The sequence below is a fragment of the Chiloscyllium plagiosum genome, unplaced genomic scaffold (assembly GCF_037043375.1).
Source record: "Chiloscyllium plagiosum isolate Xiang-an unplaced genomic scaffold, Cpla_swu_hap1 HiC_scaffold_2, whole genome shotgun sequence".
Classification (NCBI taxonomy): domain Eukaryota; kingdom Metazoa; phylum Chordata; class Chondrichthyes; order Orectolobiformes; family Hemiscylliidae; genus Chiloscyllium; species Chiloscyllium plagiosum.
The window spans coordinates 108,487,421-108,501,567 of record NW_028270140.1 but is presented as its reverse complement, the minus strand read 5'-3'; the positions used below and the strand labels follow the sequence as shown (position 1 = coordinate 108,501,567).

General features: G+C 38.1%; 1 long non-coding RNA gene across 43 annotated transcripts in view; it reads right to left on the bottom strand.

Moving 5' to 3' along the window:
• LOC148151959 (uncharacterized) overlaps positions 1 to 14,147 on the bottom strand; it is a 450,140-nt gene that overhangs the window by 405,820 nt on the left and 30,173 nt on the right. The gene's annotated exons all lie outside the window — the stretch shown is intronic.

The following is a 14,147-nucleotide window of genomic DNA, read 5'->3' as shown; positions in this document are numbered from 1 at the left end:
TTTCTGGGGAATTTTCTGTATCTTCTTTCATGAAGACAGACATAAGGAAGATAACAGATTTAACAGTATACTGATCTGTTCACTGATTGCCTTCACAGTGAGGCCCAATGTGATACAACGTGTAGCAAATCTCCAAAACCAATTTCAGCCATGCTTAAGCGTTCAGCAAATGGTAGAGACTTTCCTATCACTATTTTTCACACACTGCCACCGTACAATATTTTTGGCATTGTGGCATTTGTTAAATTAATGCAGGACTCCTCATCAAGCTGCATAAGTATATGAAACAGAAGCTTTGTTGAAATGTATCTTATTGCTCTGTCTTACTACTTTCTTACAGCTTTACAAGAGACCAAATCATGCAATGATTCCCATTTCCTGTGATGATGTACAATTGGAACTAATCTACTGACAACCCAGTATCTAATTTAACACCAAAAAACTGCAATGAGTGGTGCAGATTCACTTTGAAATTTATGTTTTAAATACTTAAAGGAATTTTGAAGAACAACAACATTTGCAAAGTATTATTATTTGAATAACTTTACACCACCCTCTACGCTTTCGCAGTCAAGAATAATCAACTTCTGATTGCAAAATTGCATTGCTACTGTTAATTATTTGCTGTACAATATTTTAAAATAAGTTTGGTTCTTACCTTTAGACTTTCCAGTACTTCAGTTTGCTTTTAATTGCAATTACTCTATCTAGGGCTTTTCTAAATAGAATACATATTGCAATATGTAAATGATTTTATACAAGATCCTAATATAAAGAAAAATATACTGCTAGCTGAGTTATTTGACTTGTTTACAGGGATCTGAGGAATGAGGGAATCGTTCTCGGATAATATATGGGAAGGCTTATACGAAATCATGGATGAATTGTGAGAAACCATTAAGAAATCGGCCATGCAAAAGAAAATTCAATACATATAGTATCATGGAGATCGATGTAAATCCTGGAACATAAAGATGCAGATTCTGTATAAAGAATGAACATCACATTTGATCTTGTATTCACATGAGAATGGAGTCAAATATGGAAAAGGAGAAGAAATGTATGTTGTGATGATGGAGGAGGAGCACATAGTGTGGTCTTAGTGACACAATGGAGTCAAAAGAATTCTACCAAGAGGTAATGGACTGGAAATGATAGAGTCAGGAATGATATTAAATAATGGCCTGCATTTTGAGATCGTGATTGTGATAAATATGCATTTGAATATATCAACAGAATTAGATCAATGTAGTTATTGACAATTAATAAACAAAATGTTAGGAAAATTGATAAAGAAATTCTAGCACAAAATTTAAAACTGGTATGGGAGTTGAAAAAGATGAGCTTAAATGGTTTAAATCACTAAGGAAATGAAGCTATGAATAGGAGCCATAGCAGGCTTTGTACAAATGAAGAGGATACATGTGGGAAATATGTGGGAGCATGATAAAGAGACATTTAAAAGAGTGAACGAGCAAGGGAACATTAGACATGCTGTTGTCCATTGAAAGATTAATAAAGAATTTTGGAAGAATTCAAGATACATATGTAATATGATATACATGTTCCTTTAAGGAATTGCATCTTAAACTGCTATCACAGATTATACAGCTCTAGAAAGGATGTGATATTGACATCCTATGACCCTGTACACAGAATAGACTAGTGTCCTTCAAGGCAGATGTGCTTCCCCAGCCTTCCACTTGAAACTGTATATAAAGAGTACTTTTTTTTCCAATAAGAAACGCATACTATTGTTTTACTAATGTTTCTTGTATATTTTACAAGAAATAGAAGAATGTAATAGATATAATAATTGAAAATACATAGGTGAAAAATAAAGTTAGCCAGAACCAAAGTTTCACTGTGAATATAATTTAAAACACACTAAACATTGTAGCATAACCACATATTTTCTTTTATACAAGAAGGTGAGTTACACAAGCAAAGTGATGCAAATTTGGATGTTGATTATGGTACAACATACTAATGAAAATAGCATTTTAGTCTCAAGGGCTGAGGGTGAGGACAGGAAAATCACCAGTGGGATTACCAGCATTTACGTTTGTTCATAAAGAAATGGAAGTCTGTCTTAGAAAGTGTACTCTGTAGAGCATATTGCAATGATTGAAGGCAAAGAGAGGTTTGCCTTCATGTCATCTGGTTAAAAAGTGTCAGCACTTAGGAAACACTGGATTTGGAGTGCCTAAAAGGCACCATTGGGTCTTTGGTGTAATATTGTGTAGCATCATGTTGCTCTGGTCAATTGGTTCACAACTGTTGAGAAATCTTCCAGTTGTTAGGAAGGGCTCTGAGAAGAGATAAGGACTAATATAAGAGCAAGAGAAAGCATTATGTAAACTTTGTGATGCTGGTCAATGCAAAGCCAAATCAAACCATTTAATGTGTATGTCCAAAGTTCTAAAAACCAGGTTATCAGCAATGCCAAAGATTCAGTTTATTTGGCATCTATAGCATAATAAAATGCCATAAGATGATATATAGGCGTGCTGTGAAACAACAAATAACAAAAAAAGGCAAATCAGTGAGAGTGACAGCCATTGACATCAAGACAGCAGTAAACCAAATGCAGAATCAAGGAATCCTTATAAAATTAAACTCAAAGGGACTTAGAAGGAAAACCCAGCAATAGTTAGTGTCATAGTAGAACAAAGGATGATGGCTGTGCTGTTTGGAGGCCAAGAAGTGCAGTCTCAGGATATTTTTGCAAGAGTCCCTTGGATTAGGGTTCTAGGCCAAACCTTTTCAGTTGCTTCCAATAGCCTTTCTTCAAGATCAGCCATGGGGACACTTGATGATGATTTCACAGAGTTGGATACCATTGAAAACTCCTCAGACACTAAAACAGTATTTGTGCATATGTAGCAAACTAGGACAGCATTCAGGTTTGGACTGCTAAGCTGCAAATAACAGTATTACTACATAAGTCCCAAAATTATCACTAAATCCCCAACAATTAGCATCCTGGGGCCTTACCACTAACTTGATACTAAACTGGAATAGCCATGCAAATGCTGTGTTTACAACAGCAGATCAGAAGGCATAAAATCTTAAGTGAATAACCACTTTCTGATTTTCCAAAATCTGTCCACCATTTACAATTTATAATTCAGGAATGTGATGGAATACTCTCCACTTGCCTGGATGAGTGCAGCTCTAGTAAACCTGGTACTATTCAAGACAAAGCAACACACAACTAGGAAGATACTAATTGTACCCCAACCAGTGTCCACTTGCAAACGTTGCACCACAATGTCCAACATTAGATATGATTCTATGATTGGACAGTATTTGCTGGATAATCCTTAGTGTGTAAAGAATTATGCTGATAATCAACTGGTGTCGGAAAGTGTGGTATTGGAAAAGCACAGCCGGTCAGGCTGCATCCGAGGAGGAAGAGGAGAGTCAATGTTTTGAGCATGACCCCTTCATTAGGAACCAGCATCTGCAGTCCTCTCTTTCTCCTAGTTGGTGATAGCCAACTAGTCAGTCAAACTTCGAATGTGGTGCACATGCATGAACTGGAAGCTACATATATTAATACACATTGCATTGTTCTTTGAGACAGAAAGAACACATACATTCTTTGCGGCTGTTTCAGCTCCACAAAATAAATGACAGCTATCCTGTGGTTCATTTTTTAGGGCATGGCCTTGACCGATCAGAGTCCACATGCTAACCAATCAGCAGTCTCCTTTCATGTAGTATAAATTGGTTTCACCCCTAAATTGGCCAACTGCAGAATTAGTAAATCATAAATGCAGATGAGTGGAGATAACTGCTATTCCTAGAATACAGTGGTCCAAATTGGACTAGTAATTACTCAATTCATACTATTGGCAGTTGCACTTAATATGATTTGTATTCTTCACAAGAATGCCAAGAACTGAAAGCTTTGATAAATGAAAATCAGAATGGAGAAAAGTAAACAAAAATGAAGAGCAAACAAAGGACAGGATATAATTGCTGATGCATTCAACATTCAAAAGAAAAAAAGGCAATGGACAGTTGAAACTTAGATGACAGAAAGAAAGATTTGAAAGAGTTAAGTCAGCAATGAATTAAATTAATTGCAATCCAAAGACACGAATTCAAACATGATGAAAGACAAGTCCAGGCATGAAGCAGAGTTACTGAAAGCGAAGCATAACATGAGATCTTGTAGCAAAAATAAACCAATAGGGGAGAACCAGGGACTGAGGTGGAATTTATTCGCGTTTAAATATACTGTGATGCTTAACCTTTAGTATAATTCCTGAATGGGTTAATGGTCTAATACATGAAGGGTATCTGAATAGTGCATGAATATATTTGATTGTACTTCAGTTGTGTGATATGTCTTCATTCTGCACTTAGTAAAGTTACTACAAAACTTTGGAATCTAAGACACATACATAATGTAATTTTATTAAATGAATAATAATTCAACGTGCATTTACTTGTGACTGCTTTTTATTTTGCTGTATACCGTGCAAACATTAAACATTTCTCAATGTTATGTGTACCATGCCAACTTATGTAGTTGAATTTCTTTCTGCACTTTTCTACAACCTTTCAAAAATTACTGAGAACACTTTATGAACTGGTGGATAAAATGATATAATGAGCATCTAAATGGAATAAATTTTAATCTCACTGTTTTGAATGAGATCAAGGCATGTTTGAAAATTTTAGTCAAAGTATCTCAAAAATATTTTGAAATGATGTCTTGGTTGGGTTCAATGATCTTTCTCTGTGAAAAATATCCAATTCATTTTCATAGAAACAATGAAAAATTGCAAACAACAATCAGGACACTGTAGTGTGGTGATGAAGACATCTTAACAACAAAAAGAAATATATTCTTCTTCTAAACTTTTTAAACTTGCTTGAATTGTTCAAAGTAAGAATATGTAAATCTAATACATAATCCCTCCCCACCACCATCCATCAAAAGTTAAGTAATGTGCTTTATGTCCCATTAAATAGCATTCAATGTAGCATGATAAAGTATAGACAGCCTTATCATTAAAAATATGTACATGTGAAAAACTGCATTCAGTTCTAGACCAATGAGACAAATGTTTCCTCTGTCTACTGGCTACACTGAGCCCATAAGAAATGAATGTATTTATTCTTGGGAGGTAGATAATGCAGCATCTCTTGTCTATCCATAATTGCCCTGAGAAGGTGTTGAGCTTTCTTCTTCAACATAGAAATTGTTTTTACATCTGAGTGATTAGCTAGGTTACTTCAGATAGCATTTCAACTCTACAATGAAGTCACGAGTATGTTCACTTTGCTGAAGGGCTTGAAGTAAGCAAATTGGATATTTACAACCACATTGATAGATAAAGAATGTGGGCATAATTATGCTAGATGAAATTCAATGTCAAAAAGAGTGAGGCCATCCAATAAGGAAATAAGATTAGTTTCTAAGTGACAAAAAGTCAAGAACTGTGGACGTGCAAAGTGATTTAGGCATCCAAGTTCATTACCCAATTAAAGTTTGTGAACAGTTACAAAAATGATGAAAAATGTTAATTGAATTGTAATTTTAATCTCAAGAAAGCTTAAATAAAGGACCTGAAAGTTAAGATATGTTTTAGTATAGTTCATGTGGGACTACATCTGGAGTATCATGCTCAGTTTCAAGAAGCATATATTGGTTTACAGGAAGTGAAATGAAGATTCAACAGAATTATGTCGGAGTTTCATAGTCATTGAGTCATAGAGATGTACAGCAAGGAAACAGACCCTTTGGTATCCTAAATTAATCTAGTCCCATTTGCCAGCACTTGGCCCATATCCCTCTAAACCCTCCCTATCCATGTACCGATCCAGGTGCCTTTTAAATTTTGCAATTGTGCAAGCCTCCACCACTTCCTCTGGCAACTCATTCCATACACGCACCACCCTCTGTGTGAAAAAGCTGTCCCTTAGTTTAAAGGATTAAATTTTGGGGTCCTGTTTCATTACATTCTTGAATGAAGAATGCTGAGGGGTGATCTCATTGAGTTGTTTATGTTGATGAAAGAATTTTATAAATTATCTAAAAACCAGATTTTCTCTGGTGGTGCAGTCCAGAACAATGGAACTAAGCCATTAAGAGACGTTACTAGGAAATATTTCTATACACAAAGGATAGTAATCTGAGTTTCTCTCTCCAAAAATCTGTTAAGAATCAGTCAATTGAAAGTTTTCATTAGTTAAGCTTATCAACAAATATGGACCCAAGACTTATATGTGAAATTTATACATTTGTCATAATCTAACTAAATGATGGAACAGGCTTGTAGGACTGAATGGCTTCCTCTTGTTCCTAATTTCAAAATAACCTTTTGATAATTTACAAATTTACTAAAATTAAATTTGACATTTGCTCTAGTGGGATTTGAACCTATAATTGCCAAGTGAATAAAACAGCACATTCAGCTTTGCACTAATCCATAACCATCTCAATGCAGTTGCAAACGTAGAGAGTACAAAACTGTTCTTAACTAAATTAGCAATCTCAGTCAGAAAAAATATAGCATGTTTGCTCTGGGAAACAGAAATGAGTAAACCTGCACTGGAGTGATTAAAACAATCCAGGTTTGAGGCTTAGGCAATTTAGACGTTTTGTTCTATGACTAACATGCTGCATCAGAGCTGGGAATGCTTAATGCTGTTACTGTGTATATGAAGCATGTATTTCTCATCATTAAAGTTACACAATTCATAAGCATAACTTCATTAAAATGTTTAAGAGATTAGCTGTTCTCACTTGGCATTGCTCACAGTGAATAATGGACTTTGTAATATCACAGTTTTATACCAATGGGCATGTGTATGATGTGTAGGCGATAAAATCAAAACTTAATTTACAGTGACTAAGTCAGATCTCAGTTGTAATAAATCATAATCTGAGAATTTTCTGGAAATTTGGACGTCCACAACTCTTCATCAAAATGTTAACGGCTATCCTATATATTCCTTCACAAATATATTTAATTAGAGCCTCTTACCAGTGTCACTGAGGAGAATACACACAGTACTTTGCAGCATGTAGGTGATAAAAATTAGACATGGAGGGCAGAATGTACTTAAAGTTCCCGTTGCACCTCTGGTAGAACTGCTCAATATTGGCTGGAACATGAATGTGCCAGATTTGACCTATGGTGGAAATATCTATTAGGCCTTCTGAATGATAGGCCTTTCACTCTCCCTCATAAGGGCTAGTGATGCAAAAAGATTGTCAGAGGGTGGGGAGGTAACACTGATAAAAGGAAAAGAAATTCCCAGATAGTCTCAACCAGAAGCAGTGTGGACCTCTGAAGAAAGATTTTCATCTCAATGGACAGTTCAGCACTTTGGTTTCACTGGCAATAATTTTGGATCATAGAAACACTGGAAAATTGTACTTTTTTTTGACAAAGTTGGACTACAGGTTCTGGAATTTGGCAATACTGTGTATTTGGGATTGGCAGTATGGAGAAGACATTTTTTAATCAGGCAACATTTTGGAGAGAGAGCACATGGGATTTGGTGGAACTCTGAAAAAGATCTTTTTGGTTTAGAAGAACTGGAGGATGGGGTATGAACCTTTGTTCACAGGTAAATTCCTGGTGGGAAGGAGCAGTGCAAGGACATGAATGACCCTAGTCATACAGCGTTAGGATTTAATTTTCTAATAAGTCTCAGCAAACACACAATTTAGCACTTTGTGATAGGAAACCTATCTGTGTCTGCTTCCCTGTCTACCTATCTGTCTCAGATCTTCTCTTTTTCTCTTTCCCCTGCTTTTCTCTCAAGGGATTGAATTTTACCAAACTGGTGGATGAACCAAAATTGGAGGCTTATTCAAATTGGCAGACAAGACATTGTAGGACTTCAGCAAGTCTATGAAGAGAGGACCATTAAAGGGTGGTAGATGGGGAAACTAGCCAATTAAGGATGCCAAATTGTAGCACTGGCAGATCACTGTAGGGAACATGTTTAAAGGCAAATCTACAGCGTTCAGGCACACAACAAACGCAAGCTACAGGGAAGTACTAAAATCATTGAATGCTACAGGGGAATCATTTTATCATGAATATAGGTTGCTCCAGAATTCAGGGACATCACTCTTGGCATGTGGGCAGCAAAGCAAAGGAAATATGTCCTTTTTCCAGCAAAAGAGGATGGGGTCAGAAGGTTTAATGAGGCTAGTAAGCATAAATGGAGATAGAGAGACCAGGGGAAGGTACATGAATCTTGAATGAGCTGAGAACCATTCAAGGGAATGGAGTCTCCTTTCAGGCTTCAGCCAGAGCTTCACCCACAATGGTAATGAATTCAAAGCTATTTGCTCATCTAATAACTGAGGCAGCCCTGGGTGTAAATATTAGTACCCTGGATCGTGTGGGCCCAGTAGGGCTCAGGCACTCAGAAAATACACATCATACCCATCTAATATAATTAAGCAAGAAAGGTATTTATATATCTCCAGTTCAAGCATGGCACAGAGTAAGAGCACTCAGTAGAAGTAACTGTAAGTCAGCAGGAAAATACATAGACAATCCCTTGCGTTTTACTGAGCAAAAATTATTTATTCAATGCAGAAGCCTTTAATGTGTTACAAGAATTTAAGTCCTTGTGATGTAATGTTTAATAACACATATTTATTTTTGTGCTGCAGTTGGCCATGGACAGACATATCTCAACTAAATGGATGGTTGATAACGATAAGCATCCAGGAGCGCTGTGTTAACAGGCATAAAGTAATGACAGATCCAAAGAGATTACCAGGACCTATTGTTAAAGATCAACAAGGCCTTCATCGGAGAGAACTTTATGTTTTGGTTGTCCCTTGTTCTCAACATAGGTGAAGCATCTGCTGATCAGAGTTCATGAATCTCCAGCCATACCTGACATTACCCAGAAAACTTTCTTCATTGGTTGACAGTTGTTGAGGTATCTCATGCTCAACGTTGTCATCCAAGGATGTGGTTCTGTCAATTCAATGTCTTCCTCTGGTTTTAGTTTTACTGCTATCTTGAGTTTCAGTTTGTTGAATAATAATGATGATGATGCGCAATAACCTTGTAGGGGCATATTATTGGATTCCTTAAAAGTGAGAGAGACATTTAATCCAAATCTTCAAGATGATATTAGCCTATTCAATGCCGTTGCTTGTAATTAATTGGCAGGGATTGTACGTGTCCTCTGGCTGTGGTTCAGATTCTTTAGTTGGTCAAAAGTGGATGACCTTCGTCCCCAGAATCAGATCACAAAAGCTTTTGGATGGCATGAATAGGGAAAGAGTTTGCTCTGTTTAAAAAGATTGGAGTCATCTCAGTTTCCAGAAAGGTTCCCACATACTTGAAAAACCCACTTAGAGTGTTTGTAGACCTGAGCATTGATGAAATGGAACCCTTTCTGATTCACAAAGGCATCTGCATGCTCTGAGGCAGCCTTGACAGCCACATGACTATGGTCAATGACTCCCTGCACAAGAGGAATCCAGTCATGATTTAGATTACTTACAGTGTGGAAACAGGCCCTTCAGCCCAACAAGTCCACACTGACCCGCCGAAGCGCAACCCACCCATTCCCCTACATTTACCCCTTTACCTAACACTACGAGCAATTTAGCATGGCCAATTCACCTGACCTGCACATCTTTGTGACTGTGGGAGGAAACTGGAGCACCCGGAGGAAACCCACGCAGACATGGGGAGAATGTGCAAACTCCACACCGTCAGTCGCCTGAGTCAGGAATTGAACCCGGGGCTCTGGCGCTGTGAGGCAGCAGTGCTAACCACTGTGCCACCGTGCCGGCCATGGCTCTAATACTGATTTCCCTTTAGGCCTATTGGCTGTGAACATGATATATTGACCAGCCCAAACAAGTATGGCCTCCATGATATCCTTTACACAGTGGTGAGCTGCTGACTGAGGGATACCAAATATATCTCCAGACAATCCCTAGAATGAACCACACACAAGATTAAATGCTGTTGTAAACTTTAAAGCCACAGATGTATCATGCCCATCACTTTCCATTGGCATCGACTCCTGCTCCAACATACTGCACAGCTCCATTACAGGTTCCCTGGAAAGTCGCAGTCTTCATAGACATGAGGGAGCAGTCATTTCCATGAAGTTGAGCCTCTGACATTGTATCCTTTGAGTTGTGTTATGGCCTACTTTGTATCCTCCAAGTCCAATCCAACTATTTTCTCAAATAGCTGCTCCACAGGACTACATTTATTTCACTCCTCTCATCATTGGAGAAATCAAACGATGAATGCATTGAGTCCATACAAAATGAATCCTTCACTGTGATTAATCTCTCAAGAACTTTTCCCTTCCTCTAATGCTTGCTGTGGACCTGACACTAAAAGCACTTATATTTAGAGTTATCTTCTGCAGTGGAACAAAACTTGATAGGCCCTATGGCCTCAATACACAGAGTACTTACCTCAGCAGAAAGCTGTAACCAGTGCCTGGTGCTTCCTCAGACATTGACTTGTCATATAAATTTCACATCTTTTCAGAAAGTGAAATACCAAATCTTTAATAATCCATGAGCCTACATGTGACAAAAGGTTTCGCAAAAATTCAAACAATTAGCTATTTAATACCTTAATTAACTTGCCCATCTATGATCTATGAATCAGCCATTAGCCTATTGCATTGTCTGAACCTTTTAAAATTGCTTGACATCAAAGAGCCATCCCGACATGGCCTGAAGTCATATTATCACAATTTCCCCTTCATTCCCACTTGCCTTCTTTCCAGTCAACATGGGGCTATTAAAATTCAACCTTTTTGTTCATGCCACTTTCTATAACTTACTGGTGTCAGAAATTAGATTATTATATTTTCTAATAACCTAACACAGTCTCCTGATCAGAAAGTTGGTTCTCACTTACACCAAACTGGCTGATGGTCTAGGTTTGGTACACAGTAACTGGCAATGGCCTGGAGTGCGGTGGGCCATGTTGAAGCAAATGTAAACGGAATGTTTTTCAAGTAATGTGCAGTTTTGGTTTGCATGTTCCAAGGCAGAAACAATTGTTTCCATGAAATAACACTGGAGTATTGCAAGAGCAGAGAATTGATTGTAATATTTAAGCAAGCTCCATCTGTTGCAAATCTGCTAGACCAGTGTTTCCCAACTCTTTCAAGCTTGGAAATCACAATGCCTTGGAGACAACAGTGGAAGTGAGATTGACTGCATCTGGAGAATACCTACAAAAGCAGGGGTTGATGGGGTGAGGAAGACTTGCAAGAGCAGGGAAGGGAATGGAGCTCTTGATGGCTATTTTTGCCTTAGTTTTCATGACTTTACAAGTTCAGATCATAACTTCACTCGATTTCCCATACCCTCACTTTGAGAGCCTATGCTAGAAGTTTGTTTCAAGGTCTATCCAAGTACTGTACTGGGGGTATCTCTGACTAGAACTTGGCAGGCTATGAGTCTTACCAATTTGCATACAGCAACCAGCTCTCCAGGAAATTAGTTTGCAAAGGCATTAATATTGGCCTATGTGCTGGTTTGTGTATGTATCTCTCAATCTTACAATTGTCAGAAATAAGAGTTTTTAAAGAAATGACGATGATAAGGATTTTATGTTTCTTTCCAAGATTCAACACATGCGTGCAAAAGGTCAAATTAAGTTGAAGAGCATTATCCTGGCCTTAAAATCCATGGGAGTTGAATCACAGAGATTATGGTATTACATTCCAACACTACTGAAATAGGTGGGGTAAAAAGGAGAAGCTGTTGCAAGTGACCTTTTAGTAATATGGGAAGTATTTGTGAGCAGTAGGTGAGAAGAGTCACTGAGGTAGGCAGTGAGCAGCACCAAGCTGAGCATGTGATAGGAAGACCCTGAGACAGAAAGTCAGCAGTGCAAAGAGCAGTGGGCGAGAGAAAGACTCAAAGACAGGTAATCAATTGCAGATCAATGAATGGGTGAGAAAAGGACCCCGAGATATTTAGTCAGGATTAGAATGGTGCTGCAAAAGCACAGCAGGTCAGGCAGCATCTGAGGAGCAGGAAAATCGACGTTTCAAGCAAAAGCCATTCCTGATTAAGCGCTTTGGCCCGAAACATAGATTTTCTTGCTCCTCGGATGCTGCCTAACCTGCTGTGCTTTTCCAGCATTACCCTAATCTTGACTTTAATCTCCAGCATCTGCAGTACTCACTTTCGTCCCCGAGATATTTAGTCAGCAATAGAGCTCATTGGAGTTAATTAGTGAATATTTTGCTTTCTGATTTCTCATCTCCAATTTAAAGTAAATAGTCTGTAGTATGTTGTTCAGCTCAGCTGTGTGGAATGCCCATCCTGTGCCATGTCGGGAGTTATGGAGGCTTCATGATGATGATCACATATATAGGAAGTGTCTCCAGCAGCAAAGTCTTAACCTCTGGTCTTTGGAATTTGAACAGTGGCTGGAATTATTGTGATGAATCTATGAGGCTGAGAACTATATGTTTAACAGAATGTTATAGATTAAAATAAAGCAGACAGAAAGGGAATGAGTCACGACTAGACAGTCTAGAAAGACTATGGACAGTTCCTTACTCACTAACTAGTTTTCCATTTTAGATCTAGAGAGGGTCATAATTCATCTGAGGAATGCAGCAACCATCAACTAGTGGCATGCAAGTGATACAGCTGTACTGGTAAAAACGGTAGAAGAGTTGAAGGAAAATAGTGGTCAGAGATTCATCAGTTAGGAGAAAGACAGGCATTTATGTATCCACAGACATCCCTCAAAAACTGCATGTTTCTTCACAGGTATCAGAGTCAAGCAATTGCAGAACAATTTTTTTGATGATGAAGAGCCAGAAGTCATGGTTCACATTGCCATCAATGATACAGACAGAAAGAAGGATGAGTTTCAGAAAATTGAACTTAAGGAGCTAGGTCTTAGAGTCAGAGAATTTTATAGCATGGAAACAGACCCTTTAGTTCTACTCATCTGTGCCAATCAGATATCTGAAATGAATCTCTTTCCAATTGCCAGCATTTGGTCCACAATCCTTTAAACCTTTCTTATTCCTGCACCCATCCAGGTGCCTTGTTAATGTTGTAATTGTACCCACCTCTACCACTTCCTCTGGCAGCTTGTCCTATGCAAGCATGACTGCATAAAAATCTTTCCCTTTTCATCTTAAACCTATGGCCTCTAGTTTTAGATTCCTCTTCCTTGGAAAAAGAACTTGGCTATTCACCCTATCCATGCTCCTCATGATTTTATAACTCTCTACAGGCTCTGATGCTCCAGGGAAAACAGCCCAGTCTATTCAGCCTCTCCATATAGCACAAATCCTCCAACCCTGGCAACATTTTTGTAAATCTTTTTCGAACCCTTTCAAGTTTCAACATCTTTTTTATGGAAGGGAGGCCAGAATTGAAAGCTGTTTTCCAAAAGTGGCCTCTCCAATATCCTATCCATCCAAACCTCTATATTCAATGCACTGACCAATAAAAATAAGCATATCAAATGGTTTCTTCACCACCCTGTCTACCTGTGACTCCAGATTAGAGTGGAATCTGGTTTCCAGCATCTGCGGTCCTTGTTTTTACCTGTGACTCCAGTCTACCTGCAAGTCTTAAATACAGGACCTCCAAGCAGTAATTACTCTCAGTACAACATGTTACTAAGTATAGAAATGGGAAGATTGAGGGAATTAACACTTGGTTCGAAAAATGGTGCAGAACTTTTGGTTTCTGGACATTGGGACTGGTTCTGGGATAAGTAGCACATGTACATGAGGACATGCCACACCTTTGCAGGACTCAGGCACATACTCTTGTCCAGAGATTTGTCAGTGTTGTTGCAGGGAGGGTTTAAAATGGCTTATGAGAGGGATGGTGACTTAAGAGGGAATTCAGATACAATATAAATAAAACTTGTTCTTGGAAGTAGAAAAGTTGTAAATGGAAGTGGGAAACATCAGAAATAATTCCTGGAATCAACCAGGGTCAAACTAGTGATAAGAAAGACAAAATAATCAGCACTCTATCTGAATGCTTGTAGCTTTCAAAACTGAATTGTTGGTGCTAGTATAAATAAAACAGTATCATTCAATTGGCATTATGAATACATGGCTGCAAGGTGACAAAGTCGAGAGTGTGGTTCTGGAAAAGCACAGCGGATCAGGCA